Genomic DNA, 15,511 nt, shown 5'->3' with positions numbered 1-15,511 from the left:
GGTCTGTGCCAATCAGGTTCCCAGTGCCTTTGTCCTTTCCCAAAACGGTACCCTTAATTCCACAACTGGCACACCTCTGGCCCACCTCTGAGTCCCTTGTAAAAGGTACCTCTGGTACCAAGGGCCTTGTGACCAGTGAGGGCCTTTAAGGGCTGCAGCATGTATTGTACCACCCTCAGGGAGCCCTCACCTAACACATACACACTGTTATTGCAGACTGTGTGCTTTGATACAGACAAAACCTAAGAGTCGACATGGCACAAATCCCTGTGTGCCATGCCCACAACCACTGCCTGCGGCATAGGTACGTCACCTCGTTAGCAGTCCTCACAGCCCTATGGCAGGGTGCACTATAACACAGGTGAGAGCATAGCTGCATGAGCAATATGCTGTTGCCATGTCTTAGTCCATTCTTAGACATTGTAAGTGCAGTGAAGCCATACTGAGTACATGGGCGGGGGGTCAGTCATTACGAACTCCACCGCTCCATGATGGCTTTACTGAAAGCTCAGAAGTTTGGTACCAAACTTCTCAGCACAGTAAACCTGCACTGATGCTAATGTTGGATTTATTACAAAATGCACTCCCTGAAAAACGACCAACTCCCTCGTGTGCAGCTGACTGGTCTGCACCAGCCTGCCACGCTCAGACGTGTTTCTGACCCCCTGAGGTGGGAGCCCTTGAGCTCTGGTGAGTCAGGTACAAAGGCTGCTTGGGGTGGAGGTGCTCAACATCTAAGCAGGAACAGCATTCAAGGGCAGTGAGCCTCGAAGGCCTCCTGCCCTTTGATATGCTAGCCAGGGCCTCTCCAGCTGGTGGAGGTGCCCGTCCCCATGACCAAAGCCCACTCTTGGCTGCAGTATCGGTGGGAAAATTAGTAGTCAGGAGAGGTGTGTCCCCTCTCTGCCAGGGTCACCCCTAAAGTGCCCCTGAGCAGGGTAACCCCCTCAGAAAATCCTCCATCTTAAATGAAAGGATTTTAGCCAATCAAGTTGGGGTATGGCCCATCTCCAAAGGGAGGGGACATACTAAGGATGTAGTCACCTTAATAGGCAAGTAGCCCATTGGCTACCATCTGCCAGTACCTGTAATGCCCCTAATTTCAGTATTATGAGGCACCCCTGAACCTTGATCCTCAGATTCCTGCAACCTACGACGAAGAATGACGAAGAAGACGCCGTGCAGCAAAGCTTGAAGACGACAACTGTCTTGGTTCCAGCCCTACTGGCCTGTTTCCAGCTCACAGAGCCTACGAAGAAAACAACGCCTGTCCTGTGGCAAGCGACTTCCAAGATCCGCAGGAAAACTGCCACGCTTTAACAAAGACCAGATCTCCCCAGGACAGCGGCCCTATCCAGAGGACTCCGGATCCAGGCGGCTCTGCGACCCATGCCCAATCTGTACCTGACGCTCTCGGCCCGAGTCTGAGTATCTCACCTGTCCAGTGATGTCCCCCCAGTGATCCGGACCTCAACTCCATCTGTAGCTGACCTCTCCTGGACTCCAAGAAGACTCCTGCAGCATCATCTTATAGGGGGTCCCCTGACCGCGACCGGCTCCGGTCAAGAAAATCCGACACCAAAGGGCACCCCTGCATCCTCGGCCCCCGACTTTAGGAAGCCCAGCCGATGGTGCCCAGCCCTCCTGCAACATCTCAACTTACCTGCCCTGCTGGTGGTCACCTTCATCCAGCCTCCCGGTCTGGGCCTGCAGCCTCTTTGTGCGACCGTTATTCCCCATTGGAAAGAATTGGGCTCCTGCCGCTGATTTGCGCCCTGCACCCGGTGCCGCTGGTGGTGTTAGGTTGGTGCTGCCTTGTGACCCCCCTGTGCTTGCTTTAACCTCCGGGGTCTGTGCCCTGAAACCATGGGCCCCCAACTGCAAACTGCACCTCTTGTGGGGATCCCAGTCGTCATTGACTAACATTGGGCCCAGTGACCTCTGCACCCGGCCACCCCAGTGCTGCTGGTGGTGCAGTAACGACCTTGATCTGACCCTTGCACAGTGTTAGTCTAAACCCCTGAAGACTGGAAGAGTAAGTCTTGCGCTTGCCTGTTACTGTGCATAATTGTTTAACTCCACAAGATTGCATTGTATTTCTCCTAGTGCATTTAACTGTCTACCTTTTAAAACTGCTGAGTTTTCTACTGATTTTGATTGACAAGACCAACATATTGTTACCACTGTGAAGCATTTTTACTGCCTTGCAAAACAATTGCTACTGCATCCTGAAAAGTGTTATTGCTATTCTTGAAACTGTAACTTACATGCAACTGAGTTCCTCTTGGTTCTAAAATAAAATAACAAAGTAATAACTTTTTTTACAAAATAATTGGTCTTGGATTCAGTCTTTGAGTGTGTGTAATCATTCCTTGCCTGACTGTGTACAAGAAATGCTTAACGCAACCCTCTGATTCGCCTAACTGCTCGACCACGCTGGTGTTAGAAACGTAGTTCACACTCTTGAGGCCTATGAACTCCCACTTCCCACACCCAGTTAGCTTCAAGTGTGGCTTTGCAGCTTGACTTGTTTCATAGTGCAAGCGACGATTACAGTGACTTACCTTGTGAAACAAGCTGCATGCACCAGTAGGACATTATGAGGCCTCTTCATAGAGTAAGGCCTAGGGAAACATGCCCCATTGCCATCCTCCCCCTCTTTCTGAGGCTGGTGAACATGCCATATGAAGCAGGGACTATTTCACAATACTTGTTGTGAGATCGCTATATTCCTGAAGAAGACACCTGGTCCCATAGAGGCAATATTCGAGCACCGAAACATGTTGATGAAAAAAAGTAGGGTCCATTGCTCTGCTGTCCTGTGGCAGGGAGACGCCGGTAAACACCATTTTAGCTCATCCACATAAACATGTATCATAAATATAGCAGTGTAAGACAGGGAGAACATCAACTTTGACATAAGTGACATAACCACACCCAAAGTATGGAAGCCATAGACTGTACAAACAGTGAACAGTAGTGCTCGTGAATGCTTCCCAGCGCAAGGTACGGAAACCACTGCTGAAGAGTGTCACACTCGCTGGGTGTGTGTTTATCATCCCATGTGAGTACATGAATGTATGTGAATTCCATAAGAGGATTGTGTCTTCTAGATGGTTTGTTCTTCTTGTGTGTTTATGGAAATTGTACAAACTCCCCTTTACGCCTCTCACTCTCTCGTCAGTGTATCAGCTTCCGGTGTTGCTCCAGTCCTGTGTGTGTGAGAGAACTGAGTTGTGTTCCTTCCACTGCTGCCACATCTCCTTAACTTACTGTTTGTTGAGGGAAGCTCGTGCTGCTGCTATCCCTGCTGTACTTTATTGTGTTGTGAAGCAACACAAAAAAAGATTCATGTTGCCAGTGCTTGTTTGAATGATTGACGTGAGTGAGTGAGCCCTGAGCAGAGTTTTCGTTTGATTATTTATTTGTGACACAAGCATTTTTTTTTTTATGGAGTGTTCGACTTTGTAAAATGTTAAAACTACTGACTGCTTCCAGCGTCACTGTGAGGTGCCTGCGTGAGCACGTGCGTCCAGCCGCCACTGCTGCCCCACCGCAGCCGCACGGGGGTCAACCAGTGCCTGAGCTCCCCCAGCACTGATCCCCTCACTCCTGAATCCCTCTGTGACCCCCCCCCCCCCCCCCCCCCCCCGATATCTACCCCTGCAATGAACCCTGCGGGCTGCGCGTCCGGCAGAGCCCTGCGTGCCCCACCGCAGCCGCACGGAGGTCAACCAGTGCCTGAGCTCCCCCAGCACTGATCCCCTCACTCCTGAATCCCTCTGTGACCCCCCCCCCCCCCCCCCCCCAGATATCTACCCCTGCAATGAACCCTGCGTGCTGCGCGCCCGGCAGAGCCCTGCGTGCTCTGGACTTTCCAAAGTTCTTGTATTGCAGTATTATGCCTCTACTTGTACTTTGTACGCATTTGTTACCTGCACACGTCACTTTTTCCTCTTGTAATGCACCGTCTGCTACCTCTTGTATTTGTTTGCTCACGTTTGTCACGTTTGCCTCATGTAACTTAGCGTTTGCTTTTGTAATTTGTTCCCTTTCTCCTCATGTACCAGTTCTGTTCCTATTGTGAAGCGCTCTGACGCCTTCGGGTAACGTCCGCGCTCTATAAAAACGCATAAATAAATACATAATAAATAAACTGACCCTTTAGGGGTGCACACCACACTCCACCGCGGTGCAGCCAGCCCCGGCCCCCGCCCCCCCCCCCCCCCGCGCAGGGCAGCCCAGGACACGTTTGTTTGGGGTTGCCTGGTAACTCGGGCCTGGTAACTCGCCTTGTGCAGCAGCCGCAGCAGCCTGTCCCTGTGGGTCCCACAGCCCGCACCCCCTGCTCCACAGCACTGCTGCACCCCGGCGCTGTGGCTCAGCACTCCCGGTCGCTGCGCTCAGGATCAGCAGGTGCGCTAGGGGGGTGCCGGGCTTTTCTTGTCTTCTGTGGGTTTGTGGTGTGTTGTGGTTTGTTGGCCTCCTCTGGGTTTGCTGTGCCGTGCTCCCCGGCGTCCTGGGGGGTGTGGCGTGCTCCTAGTGTGTGCTCTGTTGTGTGATTTGTTGCATTGGTCAGTGAGCCCTTCGAGTGCCCTGGGACTGTGGCCAGATGTGCTTTGGGGTCGTGCTGTGATCTTCTGTGCCGTTTTGTATTATTTGTATTTCTTTTATGCGCTTTTATATAGCGCGGACTTTACCCGAAGGTGTCAGAGCGCTTCACAATAGGAACAGAACTGATACATGGGGATAAGATTACAAGTGAACAAATTACAAAAGCAAACGTTAAGTTACATGAGGCAACACTGGCAATTGTGCATGAATCAAGAAGGATGCTGTGCTGCAGTGTCACGTGGTCCGTTCTTGCTCTGATGTAGCTGTGCTCGTGGGTGTTGTCATGTGGTGTGTTGCGCGATACTTCAAAGTGATACGATGTCGTATGACGTCCTTTGATGCCACGTGGGGCACCGTGACGTGCCGAGCTCTCACAGGATTTGTTGATTTTTTTTTTTTTAAATTTGTTTTATTGTTGCATCAAAATAAACAGGTACAGGAAAAATTATCAGCCGACTTGGCCTCAACATTCGGCCATGCGTGCAACATTTTTTGTTTATACAACTGGTGCAAATATACAATTCCTCGATCAAGCCGTGCTGGTCGTATAGCCATGTCTATCGGTCGGGAGACGGTGAACCCGCATAGCCAAAAAAACCCAGTGGACGATAACATGTAAGTAAGTTCCGGTCTCTAAGGCGTTGGATCGGGGCCTGTACTGCCCATGAACGGTGCTACCAGAGAACAGGGGGGAACAAAACCGTGGGAGGGAAGCGTGCGGGCGCCAGCAGGGTCAAAGTAGGGGGATACTAGCGACGGGCGTCAGGGGGGGGGGAACCCAGCGGGTCAATCAGCCTGCGTTCCAGAGGGGCGAGCAGGTAGTCAGGAGCGTGGTCTGGGGAGGGGGGGGAAGACATCAGGCAAATGCTATCGGTCTTCACGGACTGGGAGGGGAGGGGAAGGGGTAGGTGGTTCACTCACAGTGAAGGACTGTCGGAAACTGTGGAGGAGCATGGCCCATTCCATGGATATGGGAAATTTACGCGCACCCCTGGCTTCTTCCTCTCTGAGAGCATCCTCTTCCGCCGCCGCCCATTTACTGACCGCCCCCGTCCAGGCTGCTATAGGGGGACCCTCCGGGGACCGCCAGCGCATGGTAATGCATCTGTTCGCTAACAGGAGCGCTAAGGACACGAAGCGTCTATGTATGGAGCCCGCTTAGGGACATGAAAGATGCCTAGTGCGCTAGACTCCCAGGTGGATAACGTGGTGAGGCCAGTCAGTTCCGACAAGGTGTCATGTACCGCCCGCCAAAAGGAATGGAGGTCGGGGCAGCTCCAAAACATATGTCGAAAATCTGCAGTAGGGGCGCAGCATCTGGGGCATAGGAAGGACGTGGAGGGATAGAATTTCTGTAAGCGCGCTGGGGTGAGGTACGCCCTGTGTAGGATATAGTATTGGATATTCTTGAAGCGGGCATTCCTAGAGACGCGTTTGGGGGCCTCCAACGCCTTAGTCCACTCAGAGTCGTGCAGCGCGCGGCCTATGTCCTCCTCCCATGTAGTGCGCAAGGTCGTCAGGGGAGCATGTGAGAGTTCTCGGATGGATTTGTACAACCAGGTGACCAAATGACGTCCCACCCCCATACGTAGGATAGTGTGTATGACTGGATGCGTGTCTGGCTCGCCCGTGCGAAGGTCGAAATGGGGTCGGAATCCCTCAATCAGCTGTCGATATCTGAGAAATTGGCCCGGGGGGAGCCCATATTCAGCGGTCAGACGATCAAGTGTTTTTAGCTGGCCTTCCTCAAAGAGCGACTCCAGATCCGTGATGCCACAGAGCGACCATCCGGCGAAGAACGAAGTCGTGAAGTAAGAGTCTTGCCTGGGGCTGCCTATCAGCGGTAAGAGCGGAGAGTACGGAGGTCGAGCGGGGGACATTCGGTGGATCCGCATCATGCACCGGCGCGCTATCGCCACTTGGAGGGGGTATGTGCGCCGTGGCTTGGTGCCCGGGAGTAGTAGACGGGTGAGTTCCGGGGTCGCGATTCTACCGGTCGAGGTGACAGTTTCCTGAGGGTAACGGTCCGCCGTCCAGTACGACAGCCACTGGAGCTGCGCTGCAAGGAAGTATGACTCGAAGGATGGAGCTCCGAGCCCTCCCAGCGTCGTGGGAAGTTGGAGGGTTCGCAGGGCGACCCGGTGTCGGCCCTCGCCCCAGATAAGGGTCCCTAGGAGGGAGTCAACGTCGCGGAAAAAAGATCTGGGCGGCACCACTGGCAAGTTCGTGAAGTGGTATAGGAGCCGAGGGAGCATTATCATTTTAGCCAGTGCAATCCGACCTATTGGGGCTAGTGGGAGTTTATTCCAGAAGGCAACCGCCGGGCGCAGGCTGGCAAGTGCTTTGCAGTGGTTCCCCGCGAAAAGGTCCGCTGGGGAATGATACATGCGGACACCAAGGTAGCGGGGGGCTTCCGTGGACCACGAGAGTTTATGTGCTCCGAGCTCGACTTCCCGGGGGGGCAGGCTCGGGTGCAAGGGGTAGACCGTGGATTTGTCCCAGTTCACCTGTAATCCGGAGGCATTCGCGAATTCCTCCAGTGTCGCCCCAATAGCGGTCAGGTCCGTTTCAATGTCTCGGACGTATATGAGGAGATCGTCCGCGTACATGGAGACACTGTGGGTGCTGTCCGCTAGCGGGATGCCCCATTCCGCGCCCTCTAGGCGTAGTCTCACCGCCAGCGGCTCGACCGCCAGTGCAAATAAAAGAGGCGACAGGGGGCACCCCTGTCGCGTGCCTCGCCGAACCTCGAACGCTGGTGATATGCGTTTCCCGATGCGGACACGCGTAATCAAATCAGTATACAAGAGGCGCGTGTATGCAACAAGCGTTGGGCCAACATTAAGGCGCTGCAAGACCGAGAAAAGATAGGGCCAAGTGAGGGTATCAAATGCCTTCTCCAGGTCCATAATGAGACAGGCGGCGCGAGGAAATCTGCCACGCACCTGATCTTGTACATGGAAAACTCGGCGAAGGTTCTGGAGGTGTTCCTTCCCGGAACAAAGCCACATTGGTCGGGGTGGACCAGTGGGCGTATGACCTGTGCATAACGATCAGCTAGAATTTTCCCCAAAATTTTACAGTCAGCCGATAGGAGCGTGATGGGGCGGTACGAACCCATGTGGAGTGGGTCTCTGTGGGGCTTAGGGAAGGTGACGATCACGGATTCCCGCAGTGACTTGGGCAATCTCCCCAGTTGAAGGGACGCCCCGAACACCCGCGACAAACGGGGGACCACCAGGGGAGAGAATGTCGAGTAGTATTCCAGCGGGAAGCCGTCCAGTCCTGGCGCTTTATTCCGGGACATGGCACGAATCGCCTGGGTGATGTCAGGGGGTTTTATCTTGGTGTCGAGGGTGTGCTTATCTGCTTCCGATATTGTAGGTAGCGTCAGTGGGTCCAAAAAACTGTCCACGGAAAAAGGGGAACAGTGGGTCGGAGTTCCGTACACTTGTGTATAGTGTCGCTGGAACGCCAGGAGGATATCGGCTTGGGAGCGCACCAGTACGCCGTCTGGATTGATAATATCCGTGATCGGCTTGATTACGGTATCTTGCCTCGCCATCCAGGCCAGGAGCGCGCCAGTTTTGTCTCTGTCCTTATGCACCCTAGAGGCATAAGCTCTAAAATTGTACTTTCTGAGGTCAGCGCAGGCCGCCTGATAATCCGTCTTAGCCTTGGCCGTGAGTATGGCGTGCTCCTCTGAGTCGTCAGGCTGTGTAGTGAGTGCGGCCAGAGACCGCTCTGAGGTCTGGAGCATCCGTTCCAGGGTGCGGCGAACCCCGACTACCTGTTGGATGCATTCGCCCCTGGCCACCACTTTAAAAGCGTCCCATTCCACCAGTACTGACGATGCCGTGTCTGTGTTGTGTGCGAAATAGTCTTGGATGCTGGCTTTGTGTGCGTCTCTGAACACTGGGTCCGTGAGGCAGTCTCTAGGGAGGCGCCAGGTGGGGACTGGCGGGCGCGGGGGGCGCCAGTTCAGCCGAATGACGTGGGCATCATGATCCGATAGGATCCGACCCAAGTAATCCGCAGATGCGATCTTAGGGAGGATCGGCGCAGAGCAAAGGAAACGGTCCAAGCGGACCCTGAGGTTATGCGGGATCGAGTGGAAGGAGTAAACGCGGGCAAGTGGGTGTAGGTGTCGCCATGCGTCAGTGAGTGCCCAGTGCGTGGTCCATGCCCTGAAGAGGTCTGCCTGTCGAGGGGCCGGGGAGTGTGTGGGGGGAGGATGTGAGCGATCCAGGGCGGGGTCTAGTGTACAGTTAAAGTCGCCCCCCAGTACCCATGGAACTGTAGTGAACTGGGCTAGAACGCCTGTGAGGTGGTCCCAGAATTTGTCCTGATCTGTGTTGGGGGCATATATGCTTCCAAGGAGTATACCCTGGCCATCGAGCACCCCTTCCAAAAGCGCATACCGGCCCTCTCGATCTACCACCCGCCGAAGTTCCCGGAAGGGAGTGCCAGGCCTGACCCAAATTAAAGCGCCGCGCGCAAATGCTGAATAGTGTGTGGCACAGAGGACACCTCGCCATTTGACTTGTAAGCGGGTGAGTTCGGTGGTATTAATATGTGTCTCCTGCAGAAACGCTATATTGGCTGACATGCGCCTAATATATGAGTAAACCGAGTACCGTTTGCTGGGTGTGTGTAGGCCTCGTACATTCAGTGTCAGGACGTTAACGTCTGTGCATGAGACTGCCATACTTAGGGTGTCGTGAGTGGGAGAGGGAACCCCCTGCAGCCCCCGACGGCCGTCGGTGTGCATGTGACATACGTGTTCCTACGCGCCGAGCTTCCACAGTCATAGGGGAGGGACTAAGGGGAGTAACAATAAACAGAACGGTAGGTGGGAAACAGTCCCAATACTGGGGATATCTCACCGGGGGTGACATATCCAAACTAGTGTCCCACTTGGGGAGAAATACAACGAATAACTGCGGGGGTGGCAGCATGTGTCGTCGCTGGGCTTGCGCGCGGGTCAGGCTCTTGCAGGAGAAGCGTCTATCGCACATTAGCGCTTACAAGCAAATGACAAACAGTCTAGGCTCCTAGACGTCGCGCAGCACAACAGAACACCATGAGAAGGATATAACAGTAGGTAGTCCTTTCCTCAGGAGGAGGTGCCAGATCAGCTGGCCAGGGTAGCTTCCAGGGTGTGTACCGCTACAAGGGGGGAGGAGATTGGTCCGATCCCCGACATTGTTCCATCACTGTCCCGGTCCTTCTCAGGGGTGAACAGGTGCGGTTGGTCTTCCAGATCTGAGGTCGTGGGCGACGTATGTAGGCCTGACACCGCTTTCAAGGCGTCTCGTCGTTCATGCATGATTTGCGCGAGGTCGGGTGAGCCCTTGGGGGGTGACTCCTGGTCTCTGGGGCGACCCGATCGAGCACGGCTCGCACCTCGCCGTCTGGAACGCCGGAAGTCGTTATTGCGTGCTCTCTGGGGTCCAGGATTAGGAATGATTGGGCAGTGAAACTCAGTCCAATCCTGCGCTTCCTCCGCCGTATTGAAGAAGAGGGCCTTCCCTTTGTGCAGCACTTTCAGGCGGGCCGGGAACAGCAGGGAGTACTGAAGGTCGTTGGCGCGAAGGCGTTTCTTGACATCGAGGTAGGTGGAGCGCTGAAGCTGTACTTCTCGGGCATAGTCCGGGAACACCATAACATGCTGGTCCTCCACCTGTAGGGGACCGACTGTCCGGGCCGCACGGAGCACCGCGTCGCGGTCTCGGAAGTGCAGAAATTTAGCCAGCATGGGTCGTGGAGGGAGGCCTGGTTTTGGTGCTCGGGCCGGGACCCTGTGGGCTCTTTCAATGGAGAAGTACGCCGTCCTGTCTGCCTCAGGTGTGAAAGATTTGGTCCAGGATTCCATGTACGTCAGAGGGTCCGAGTTCTCAATCCCTTCCGGTAGACCCAGAACGCGAATGTTACATCTCCTTGAGCGTCCTTCCAAGTCCACCGTGCGTTCCTCGAGGGCCGACACACGGTGTAGGACCTCCTTCAGTTCCGCTGTCTGCGATTTCACCGCAGGCTGTAGCTCGGTCACGATCCGCTCTCCCTCCTTCACCCGATCCGCCAACTTGCGGTGGTCGTCGCGGATTAGACTAATGTCCGTCGTCAGAGCCCCCAGCCGCTCCTCCATCGATAGGCGGGACAATTCAATTGCCGCCAACACCTGATCCAGCTTTGCCGACAGTGTAGGGTCGGTCTGCGACGCATGGGCCTGCGTCCATGTCCTCGTTTGTGGCATCCTCTCGGGGGCCGTCTCGGGGACCGCCGAGCATTTTGCGGCATTCGTTTTCCCCATGAGTGCTGATGGAAATGGGGGGGGGGGGCCCGGCTCCTGTGTATATCGTGTTCAGCAGGCCGCCGTCCTTTGGTATGGTCAGATAGATAGGAGCTCAGCAGAGGGTGAGTACACAGTCTTTCGCGGTCCCGGGGCGGGTTCTGTCCTCCCACTGGGGGGCCCCACTGTTGGTCAGGACACCCTTAGGAGCTCGCAGCCGCAGGGGGCGACTTTTCGGGTGCTAGGAGGAGGGCAGTAGAGGGGCACTGCCACCACAGTCCAGAGGCCAGAAGCCCGTTAGGGTCGGATCCAGTGCTCCCTCCTCTCCGGCGGGCAGCTCCGCCCTCCAGGTAACTCCGGGGGCCAAGGAACAGACGATCCGGGCCCAGGGAAGGTCTCAGATTGATGAGTGTCTACGGCGTGGCGTGCCACCGCCTCAGGGCCAGTAGAGCTCCGTGCCCCCAGGGTAGTCCTCACATCAGTCACGGTGCCACGACACCCATGGGCGCCATTACAGAGTCAGGCATCTGGGTCCACCAGGACACACGAGGATTTAGGCGTGAACCAGCTCCCCTCCCCCGAGCAGGGGTCAATGCGGATCGTGACTGGACCCCAGAGGGGACAGGGGGGCCGCCGGATCACCGGCACCGCGGCTCGCGAGGGAAGGGGGGAGGGGGGCGTACACCTACCGCCCTCAGGAGGGATCGTGGTCGGTCGGTGGGTCCAGCGCCACACAGGTGGGGTCTCCGCTGGCGCTCCGCTGTCCGCGGCGGTGTGCTGGGAAGATCAGGCTCCCAGACGCGAAGAGGCGCCAGCGCTATGGATCTGCGTTAGTGCGGCCGCCATCTTGTGCGTCGAGATAATGTGGGCAATAGTGCCGGACCGAAAGTCCGAGGTCCAGCTGCCGCGCTCCCCACCGGGCACCGGAGCCGGCAATAGTCCTGTCCCACGATGGTCGCCGCTTCAGGGACCGAGTCTCAGAGGCGCTCCCGGTAGGCAGAGGGAGTCGCGCCCGCCATCTTGTGCGCTCGGCACTCCGCTCCGGGTACGGAGAGGGACGGATCCGTGGCTGTCGTCCGTCTGCAGTTCCCCAGACGAGGGCAGAAGTCACCGCACTGCAGGTGAGTCGTCCAGGAGTAGGTATGGAGAGGCTGAGGCTCCCGGCGATCATGGGAAATGGGCAAGATGCTAGCCCGATCGCGGAGCCTCAGCAAGACACAGCCGCCATCGTGGCTTGCCAAGCCACGCCCCCTCACAGGATTTGTTGATATGTGCTCTGACGTCACGGATTGTTTGTGTTTCACTGGAGAGCGAATCTGTGCTTTGTCGTGATGTCACGTGCCCTGGTGTGACCTGTTGTACCCGGTGCCCTCTCTCTGCTGTGCTGCTCTGGTGTATGCTCTGGTATGACCTGTCAATCACTCAATCAGTCTATTTATAGAGCGCGCTACTCACCCGCGAGGGTCTCAAGGTGCTGAAGGGAGAGTTGGGGGGCGCTACTGCTCTAATAGCCAGGTCTTGAGGTGTTTCCTGAAGGTGAGATGGTCCTGGGTCAGTCGTAGGTGTGCAGGGAGGGAGTTCCATGTCTTGGCGGCCAGGTAGGAGAACGATCTTCCTCCGGTGGTGGCTCGGCGGATCCGTGGGACGGTTGCGAGGGCGAGGCTGGCGGAGCGCAGCTGGCGGGTAGGAGAGTAGAACGAGAGGCAGTTGTTGAGGTATTCGGGGCCCATGTCGTGGAGCGCTTTGTGTGCGTGGGTGAGGAGCCTGAACGTGATCCTCTTGCTGATGGGGAGCCAGTACAGGTTTCTCAGGTGGCCCGATATATGGCTGTGGCGAGGGATATCGAGGATGAGTCGTGTGGAGGCGTTTTGTATGCGCTGAAGTCGTTTCTGAAGTTTTGCTGTGGTTCCTGCGTAGAGGGCGTTCCCGTAGTCCAGTCGGCTGGTGACGAGGGCCTGCGTGACCGTCTTTCTGGTTTCTGTGGGGATCCACCGGAAGATCTTTCGTAGCATGCGCAAGGTTTTGAAGCAGGAGGATGAGATGGCGTTGACTTGTTTGGCCATCGTGAGCGAGGAGTCCAGGATGAATCCCAGGTTGCGTGCAGGGTCCGTGGGTGACGGTGCGGTGCCCAGTGCTGTGGGCCACCAGGAGTCGTCCCAGGCGAATGGGGATTGTCCGAGGATGAGGACCTCCGTTTTGTCTGAGTTCAGTTTCAGCCGACTGAGCTTCATCCATTCTGTTACGTCTTTCATTCCTTCCTGGAGGTTGGTTTTGGCGGTGGTTGGGTCTTTGGTGAGGGAGAGTATCAGCTGGGTGTCATCAGCGTAGGAGATAATGTTGAGGTTGTGTTTGCGTGCGATGGCGGTGAGGGGGCTCATATAGATATTGAAGAGGGTTGGGTTGAGCGAGGAGCCTTGGCAGCAGATGATTTTGGTGGCCGTGGAGCGGAATGGTGGGAGGCGGACTCTCTGGGTTCTGTTGGTGAGGAACGAGGTGATCCAGTCCAGTGCTTTTCCTTGGATCCCAGTGTTGTAGAGGCGGGTTATTAGGATGCGGTGGCAGACGGTATCAAAGGGGGCTGAGAGGTCTAGGCGGATGAGGGCGGTTGTCTCCCCGTTGTCCATCAGGGTCCTGATGTCGTCGGTGGCTGCGATAAGGGCTGTCTCAGTGCTGTGGTTGGCTCTAAATCCAGATTGGGATGGGTCGAGCGAGTCGTTTGCCTCGAGGAATGCAGTCAGCTGCTTATTGACGGTCTTCTCGATGACTTTGGCTGGGAAGGGAAGAAGAGAGATGGGGCGGAAGTTCTTGAGGTCTTTAGGGTCAGCTGAGGGTTTTTTCAGAAGGACGTTGATCTCTGCGTGCTTCCAGCTCTCTGGGAAGGTGGCTGATAAGAAGGAGTTGTTTATGACGTTCCGGAGGTGGGGTGCGATGATGGCGTCTGCTTTGTTGTAGATGTGGTGGGGGCATGGGTCAGAGGGAGAGCCGGAGTGGATGGTGTTCATGACGTGGGTGGTATCTTCTGTACTGATGGGGGTCCAGTCGCTTAGGGTGGTGGTGGGGGTCGTTGGTTTGGTGACTGGAGGAGGAGTCTGGGCGTCAAAGCTGTTGTGTATATCTGCGATCTTGCGGTAGAAGAACGTGGCGAGGGAGTTGCAGAGGTCTTGTGATGGTGTGATGTCGTTGTTGCTGGAATTGGGGTTGGAGAGCTCTTTTGCGATGCTGAAGAGTTCCTTCCTGTTGTGGGTGTTGTTGTCCAGCCGCTCTTTGAACAATGTCCTTTTGGTGGTGCGGATCAGTTGGTGGTCGCGAATGGCGTTTTTGAGGGCTGACATGTTTTCTGTCGTCCGTTCGTAGCGCCCAGGTTTTTTCGACCTGTTGTATCCGGGGCCCTCTCTCTGCTGTGCTGTGCTGCTCTGGTGTGACCTGTTGTACCCGGGGCCCTCTCTCTGCTGTGCTGCTCTGGTGTGTGCTCTGGTGTGACCTGTTGTACCCAGTGCCCTCTCTCCTGGTGTGCTGTGCTGCTCCGGTGTGACCTGTTGTACCCGGTGCCCTCTCTCTGCTGTGCTGCTCTGGTGTGACATGTTGTACCCGGTGCCTTCTCTCTGCTGTGCTGCTCTGGTGTGTTCTCCCGTGTGACCTTTTGTACCCGGGGCCTTCTCGCCTGCTGTGCTGTGCTGCTCTGGGGTGTGCTCCGGTGTGACCTGTTGTACCCGGTGCCCTCTCTCTGCTGTGCTGCTCTGGTGTGTTCTCCCGTGTGACCTTTTGTACCCGGGGCCCTCTCGCCTGCTGTGTTGTGCTGCTCTGGTGTGTGCTCCGGTGTGACCTGTTGTACCCAGTGCCCTCTCTCTGCTGTGCTGTGCTGCGCTGGTGTGTGCTCAGGTGTGACCTGTTGTACCCAGTGCCCTCTCTCCTGGGGTGCTGTGCTTCTCCGGTGTGACCTGTTGTACCCGGTGCCCTCCCTCTGCTGTGCTGCTCTGGTGTGACCTGTTGTACCCGGTGCCCTCGCTCTGCTGTGCTGCTCTGGGGTGTTCTCCCGTGTGACCTTTTGTACCCGGGGCCCTCTCGCCTGCTGTGCTTTGCTGCTCTGGTGTGTGCTCAGGTGTGACCTGTTGTACCCGGTGCCCTCTCTCCTGGTGTGCTGTGCTGCTCTGGTGTGATCTGTTGTACCCGGTGCCCTCTCTCCTGCTGTGCTGTGCTACTCTGGTGTGACCTGTTGTACCCGATGCCCTCTCTCTGTTGTGCTGTGGTGCGCTGGTGTGACCTGTTGTACCCGGTGCCCTCTCTCTGCTGTGCTGTGCTGCTCTGGTGTGACATGTTGTACCCGGGCCCTCTCTCTGCTGTGCTGTGCTGTGCTGTGCTGCTCTGGTGTGTGCTCTGGTGTGTGCTCCGGTGTGACCTGTTGTACCTGGGGTCCTCTCTCTGCTGTGCTGTGCTGCTCTGGTGTGTCCTGTTGTACCCGGTGCCCTCTCGCCTGCTGTGCTGTGCTGCTCTGGTGTGACCTTTTGTACCCGGTGCCCTCTCGCCAGCTGTGCTGCTCTGGTGTGTGCTCTGGTGTGACCTGTTGTACCCGGTGCCCTCTCTCTGGTGTGCTGTGCTGCTCTGGTGTGT

Source organism: Lissotriton helveticus, chromosome 6 (assembly GCF_964261635.1).
Source record: "Lissotriton helveticus chromosome 6, aLisHel1.1, whole genome shotgun sequence".
In the NCBI taxonomy this organism is placed as follows: Eukaryota; Metazoa; Chordata; class Amphibia; order Caudata; family Salamandridae; genus Lissotriton; species Lissotriton helveticus.
The sequence above is the reverse complement of the archived record's forward strand: the minus strand, read 5'-3'. Positions refer to the sequence as shown.